The sequence below is a fragment of the Crotalus tigris genome, unplaced genomic scaffold (assembly GCF_016545835.1).
Source record: "Crotalus tigris isolate CLP2741 ecotype Arizona unplaced genomic scaffold, ASM1654583v1 scf7180000023829.5930981, whole genome shotgun sequence".
NCBI lineage: Eukaryota > Metazoa > Chordata > Lepidosauria > Squamata > Viperidae > Crotalus > Crotalus tigris.
This window is the reverse complement of record NW_024100213.1, coordinates 5,473,234-5,480,713: the sequence shown is the minus strand read 5'-3', so window position 1 is coordinate 5,480,713 and position 7,480 is coordinate 5,473,234. Positions and strand designations below refer to the sequence as shown.

Genomic DNA, 7,480 nt, shown 5'->3' with positions numbered 1-7,480 from the left:
TCACATTAAATCCTTTACCCATAGGTTTCTGAAGTGCAATTTGATTTCAGTGTAAACTGAACATTATTACCATTAAAATGAAAAAGATTGTTCCATATTCTTTGTGGGAGGAACTGAGAATGAACAAGATAAGGTTGATCTTTTTATACACACAAGTCTTTCTGTAACCAATATTTCAGTCTGGTAATAACTTATCATTCAGGTGGATGGCAGTCGTGACTTATCAAATAGTTATTGTTAGGTCTTGCACTGAAATAGATATCAGTCCTATTACTGGGAAACTATAGCTATTCTAGAAATACAACTATGACTGGAATCTTCCATTACTCTCTAATAAGTCATTTCTATAATATAAGGTTTGGAAGATTACACTGTAATGCTAATGGATCTCTTCAGAATTGAAAAAAGACTTTCCTATAGGTAAAGATAAACTGCTTCTCCAACTGATTGCTATTTTCTTCTTGCCTTTTGACTCGATCTACATTTCTTCTTTGGTAGTGCTGAACCAAATAAGTCCCAAGCCTTGCATCCATCTTGATATCTATAGATTTCTAGAAGTTTCAATTTTCTTTGGGTATTTCTGATTATACAAGCTTTAAACAAAGGAGAAAACCTGGTATGCAAAAACTGCATATCCAAACCGTATAATTACTCATACTTTGGCAGCATATCCAACTTTTCAGACAGAGGTCAAATCATTTATTCTTAGACATTCTTAACTCAAGATGCCAAAATTTAAAACTTTTGAATTTTGTGGGCAATGGTCTCCAAATTGAACTCAGAGCCCTACTTTTAGCTTTCTCTGAACTATGTAGAAAATTATTCTAAAGTATTCTTTAACTTTCTATAGTAGCTATATAGGAGAAATTGCAGTTGAAAGAGAAGATAAGCTAACTATCAATGCATATGAATTGATAGAAGAGAATATTTGTAGCTCAGCGTTAAATTGTGAGGTCCTTGATGCTGTCTCAGCTTGGTTGTTTTCTTTGACCTTCCAAAGATCCTCAGTCCCTTCCACCACTGACAGTGCTCCCTATGAGCACTGATGATGTTATCAAGTTTGGTAATGAACTGTCTACAAGAAAACAACCAAGTTAAAAAAAACACCTAGAACCCCCACTATTCACGTGTGAATGCACTTCTCTGTGTCATGGGTTTTTAGAGCCTTTTAGATCTCCATCTGAGCATCTTTAGAGAGGAAAATCCAATAAATCATTACTAGCAAATTATGTGAATTTGGGGGTTCTCAAATGCTATATTTTTTTCCTTTTAGATTGTTTTAGGTAGCAAGGCCAGAAAACAATTTGTACAGGCATTGATCATCAGAAAACAGATGACCAAATAAGTTTAGTTAATCTAAGTCAACTCTTTATGTAAATCTGGTAAATAAATTATTATAATATAATGGTTGAAGACATCTCCAATGTTCAAAGTTACCATCTATTTTATTTTGCATTTTAAAAACAAGTCTGCCTATGTCTTTTGAAAGGAATGTATATGTTAGCAAATATATATTTATTCAAAATCTAAAGCTGCTATTCTGATTATCATTAGTTTCTTTGAATTTTTTCCTACTGTTAATTTCTCCTTAATAGCTACCAAAGGCCTGGAGACTAAAACATACGAAGAATGGTTATACGACTTGGGTTTGGCTAAAACAAAGAAGAAATAGGGGAGACATGATAGTGGTGTTCCAGTATCTGAGAGACTGCAACAAGGCAGAGGGGGCCAGATTGTTCACCAAAGAAACAATGGTTGGAAACTGATCAAAGAGAGAAGCAACCTGGAATTAAGAAGAAACTTCCTGACGGTGAGGACAATCAATCAGTGGAACAGCTTACCCCCAGAAATCATGGGTGCTCCATCACTGGAGATTTTTAAGAAGAGACTAGACATTCACCTGTCTGAGATGATGTAGGTTCTCCTGCTTGAGCAGGAGGCTGGACTAGAAGACTTCCAAGGTCCCTTCCAGCTCTATTCTATTCTATTCTAAATATGAACACAAATAGTAAAGCCTCTACCACCTCTCCCATTTACCGTCCATGACCCAATTTTTTTACTGAAGTCAGAGCTATATGGGGCCACATTGGGTAAACCTTCAAAAGCCTGTCTAAAAGTTTCCCTCAAAGTATACATATAATAAATGAAGAAGATGCCAAATGCTATGTGTGTGTGAATTTAATCATGGTTGTTTTTATGAAATCAAATTAACTTTTTGCCTTGGCTTATCATAAAACTTTGTCTTGCCTCCACCTTTATTGGGACATGTGGCCTAAATAACATCTTCAAAACCCAGATACAATTACCACTCTGAAAGGTTGTGTACACATTGTCTAAAGCAATGGTTCTTAACCTTTTTGAATGAATTGCCCCCTTGAGCCAATGAGGAAGTTGTCATCGCCCCCCTCCCCCAACATAACCTCTCAATCACAACATAGGAAATAATTCTTCACTTAATGCAAACACTTTTTTATTTTCTTTAAAATTCTTTAATTTTTCTTTAAAATTGTCATCAGGACATATCAATGCAAATAATTTATTTCCAGTCTTTCCCCCATATCTCAACTGTGTGAAAAATTTTGGTGCCACCCGTCACTTTATTCCCAAACTTCGTGATACTTGTATTTCATTATTATCTTATTTATTCAAGACACTTAAATGTAATGACCACTGAAAACAAAATTCAGTTGCAAGAAAGTGAAATGCCCAAAAAGAAAAACAGTAACATTTAATTTTTGAATTACAAGTGAAATTTAAGATGCAAAAAGAAATATAATTATCAATGAAAAAAATGTATGTACACAAAAAGCAAAAAAAAAAAAAAAAGAACATCAATGGCTGCCTTGTGCTTGGTGAGCTGATGACAATTTCTTGATGTCTGAAACCATTTTTGTTAATCGTATTCTTAAATCACCACGCTCAGAGATCTTCAACATGTTCCTTGACTTAGAAAGGATCTGTTGGACAGCGCTGAAGCCCCTCTCCACTAAGTAAGTGGAAGAAAAGGCTAAAAGAAGCAACTTAACTTCCTTCCACAATATTGGGTAAAGTGTTCCTCATTTTCACCAAATAAGCTTCATAGCCATAACTCTGAAAATGTGACTGGGCTTTACAGTCATATTTCAGATCTGTCAGTGGCTCTTGCAGTTTGGGATGAAGTTGTGCAAAGTCTGCTGTGAAAGGATTTAGCACTCAAGTGGGCACTTCAAGATTTATCAGATCATAGAATCTGGTTTTCATATCTTCTTTTAGTTGCTTCAAGTGGCAGCAAAAAACATCCAAATCTTCTCCTTCATTACCAAGGCTTGGGAACTGATACAGCTCCTGGCGACTCATATTGGTTGCAAGGAGGTCCAATTTGGAAATAAGTGAGCAGATTACTCCCTTGGCCTTAAGAAAATTGATTTTATCTCCTTGCAGCTTTACGTTCACTTCATTCAGCTTGTCAAAAACATCAGCGAGATAAGCTACATCTAGACGTCGAAGTTTAAGAGAACTGCTTAGACTTGGGTCAATGGATTCAAGAAATTCAACAACTGTGTCAAAAAGTTTGTGGAATCGCTGCAAACACTTTCCTTTTGAAAGCCACCTTACTTCAGTGTGCAAAAGGAGATGTTCAAACTCCTCATCATTTTCTTCACAAAGCTTGTGAAAAAGTCAGTTATTCAAGGCATTCGACTTAATTTTATTCACAGCATTAATGATGTAACGTAGAGACTTGTGCAAACGGCCACTCAAATTTTTTGAGACAAGGTGCTGTCTGTGAATGATGCAATGGACAGTCATAACTCCAGGTACAACCAATTTTAGATGAGCTTGAAATCCGTGATATCGTCCAATCATGGATGCAGCTCTGTCAGTTGCACATGCCACGACGTTTGTCAAAGGGATGTTTTTCTCATTAAAAAACTCTTCAATCTTTTTAAATATCAAAGAACCTTTTGTGTCGGTGGCTAAATTTTGAATAAATAACAGTTCTTCCCCGATCTCTTCATTTCTGTTGATGAAACAGACACAAGCCAGTAACAATGCTTCATTTTCACGAATTGTTGACTCGTCAATCTGCATCACGAATTCTGTATTTTTCAAGGTGTCAGTAAGCCTTTCTTCCACATCAGTAGCCATTTCATCAATTCTTTTTGATACAGTGTCATTGCTCAAAGGAATTGATTGCGTGATAGTGCTTGCGCTGGGCCCCAACATGGTGGCAATAATCTGTTTCACTGCTGGTAAAATCAGCGTTTCTCCAAGAGTGTGAGGTTTGCCACATTTTGCTATCAACAAAGGTACTTCATAGGAACAAATGAGCCCCTTGTTGGCATTGAGTGACAATTTTCAAAATAAGTTCCCAACAGTGCTGCGACCCTCAAACCTGGCCTTTAACGATTGGAAAAATGATGTCGATTTGTCAGCTCTTTCCGAATGAATTCTTACCAAATAGTCTTTCAGTTGGGAAGGCTTCATCACTTCATTTGAAAATGTTTTCTCACAAAGAAGACAAAACGGAAGCTGTACGTTGGAAGGAGATGGAATGAATCCCAATTTTAGGTATTCCGTCGAATATTGGCAACACTTCCTCTTCTCTGCCATGTTGAGAGATCTTCGAAATGAAAGGCACTACCTGAAAATTAAATTTTCGACAGCACTGGAACACTAGAAAAACACACGCGGACATCGATAAACCTAGTTTCAACAGTTATGTTGACATTACAGCTGATGTCACAGGGGACAGCCATTCAGCATGCGATGTTTTGAAACAAACGCTCCCTCCTCCATCACTGCCCATTCTGGCCAATGGCACACCACTGTATGGGTAGAGGCTGCTGCGCAATGCACATGAAGATAAGCGATGGGTATTCACATATGTATGGCATTCTGTACTGAAGCTAGCTGGAGGAACATTTGAAAACACAATTCAATCCACTAATAGCGAGCAATCTGATGTTTTTGTATCACAGATATACAGCGATTCACTGTATGAAAAAGTCTCAAAAGTGTCCCCAAAACGTCTTGCTCCATCACCCCCATATCGCCCCCTTTTGTTCCTTTACCCCCGCGTCACCCCTTTTCGTTCCATTGCCCCCTGAAAAATGAAATCACCCCCTGGGGGGCGATATTGCTCAGGTTAAGAACCACTGGTTTAAAGAAATCCCTTTCAAGTGTGCCCAATGGGAAGGATTTTCTTCAGCTCAATAAATGCATTCACTGGAAGGCCAATTATCAAGTCCTCTTTCATGGTATTAGTTTACAACTGGCTGGAATATAAGAATATAAGAATCACTTGTCTATTCAGTTGACAGAGAGAAAGGGGCGTTGTCTTACCTGAACGCCTTTTCTCAGCATGATGATGGAGAATCCACGGATGGGTTGTCTTAATCTATCTGCTCCAATTAGACTAAGTCTGAAATTTAGTACCGCCCCCTCTGTGCCAACTGCACCCCAGTTTTAGGCTAAGGCGATACCCAGACTTTAGTCCGACGCGTCTGAACAAATGGGGACCAGGCCAACTGACCTAATGGGAGGGAGTGGATTCTCCATCATCATGCTGAGAAAAGGCGTTCAGGTAAGACAACGCCCCTTTCTCCAGCATGATTGGATGGAGAACCCACGGATGGGACATACCAAAGCCCTGTGTCCCTAGGGTGGGGAATTAGATTGGGCCTGGTTCCCACCCAATGTTAATGCGTGTTCTAGGACCTTGCGGCCAAATGAAGCCGTAGAAGATGCATATATATCCATCTTGTAGTGACGGACAAAGGAGGAGGGCAATGCCCATGTTGCTGCCCTACAAACTTCCTCTATGGATGCCAGGCTGCTGTAGTGGCTGCGCCCCTGGTGGAATGGGCCGTGATATGGCTGGGAGCTTGTAGTGACTGAGTCTGGTATGCCAGAGAAATACAAGCTCTAATCCACCTGCCTATAGTGGGTGAGGAAACCTTCTGTCCTAACGACGAAGGGTGAAATGACACAAACAGAGCCTCAGTCTTGCGGAAGGATGAGGTTCTCTGTATATAGCAATATAAGGCCCTGTGAACATCCAATCTGTTCCACTGAGCCTCTATGTCATTAGATGGGTTTGGACAGAAATCCGGCAAAACTATGTCCTGTGATCTATCATACAAGGAGTTGACCTTGGGCATGAAAGAGGGATCTAACCTGAGAGTAACCCTGTCCCTATGGAAGATACACATGTCCTTTCTCACTGACATGGCAGCCAGCTCAGAGATTCTTCTGGCTGAAGTTACAGCAACCAGAAATGCCACCTTCATTGATAATAGTTTGAGCAAACAAGTATCAATTGGCTCAAAGGGTGGTGAGACAAGAGCCTGTAAAACCTGATGAAGGTTCCAGGAGGGGTATCTATGTACCGCTGGTGGTCTGGCATTGTTAGCTCCTTTTAGGAAGGAGCGTATCATAGGGTGCTGTGTTAAGGGTTCCTTGCCACAGGAAATAACCGTGGCGAGTGCTGCTACCTGCCTACGGATGGTGCTTGTGGAAAGCCCTTTGTCCAAACCGTCCATCAGGAACTCCAAGACAACTGGCACTGCAGCCTGTAAGGGTTCAATTTTGTGAGCTAAACACCAATTACAGAAGCTCTTCCACGTGGCATCGTATATTCTATTCGTCGAGGGTCACCTGGATTGCTGGATCATGGCTATGACCTTTGACGAATATGAGTCTAGGCCTAAGGCCTGCCTCTCAAGTGCCAGATGGTTAACTGGAGCCATTGAGGGTCCGGATGATGTAACTCCCCCTGAATGAGGGAGATCCGATTGGCTGGAATCCTCCATGGAGGGGATGCGGAGAGCTCCATCAGGTCGGCGAACCAAGATCGTCTCAGCCAATACGGGGTGACCAGAAGGACCTCTGCTTGTTCGCGAAGGATCTTCCTGATCGTGGCAGGTAGAAGGGGCAGGGGAGGAAAGGCATAGAGCAGTTCCCTGGGCCAGGGACTGCGGAGTGCATCTGTTCCTTCCTCTGATGGAGACGGGAACCTGGAAAGGAATCTGGGAAGCTGTGAGTTGGCTGGGGAGGCAAACAGATCTAGGGTTGGGGAACCAAACCTGTCCACAATCTCTCTAAAGATCTTCGGATCCAGCTGCCATTCAGAATGGTCCACGGTGGCTCTGCTCAGTGAGTCCGCCTGCTGGTTGGCCACTCCGGATATGTGCTCTGCCCTGATGGAGGCAAGATTCAGTTCCGCCCAAGACCCCAGCAATCTGGCCTCCTGCATGAGAGGCTTGGACCTTGTTCCCCCCTGTCTGTTGATATGGGCCCTGGCTGTGATGTTGTCGGTTAAGACCAGGACGTGCTGGCCCTGTACTAAGCTGCTGAATCTCTTTAGGGCCATGTGTATGGCTCTTAGTTCCAGCCAGTTTATATTGTTCTTTAGATCTTGCCTGGACCACTGACCTTGGGCCCAGTGTGTGTGGAGGTGTGCCCCCCACCCAAATAGGCTTGCGTCTGTGGTGATGGTGAT

At 41.4% G+C, this 7,480-nt stretch overlaps 1 pseudogene; it reads right to left on the bottom strand.

The window, feature by feature from the left end:
- Positions 1 to 2,758: 2,758 nt before the first annotated feature.
- LOC120298296 lies at positions 2,759 to 4,599 on the bottom strand (annotated as a pseudogene).
- Between the last annotated feature and the right edge of the window lie 2,881 nt (positions 4,600 to 7,480).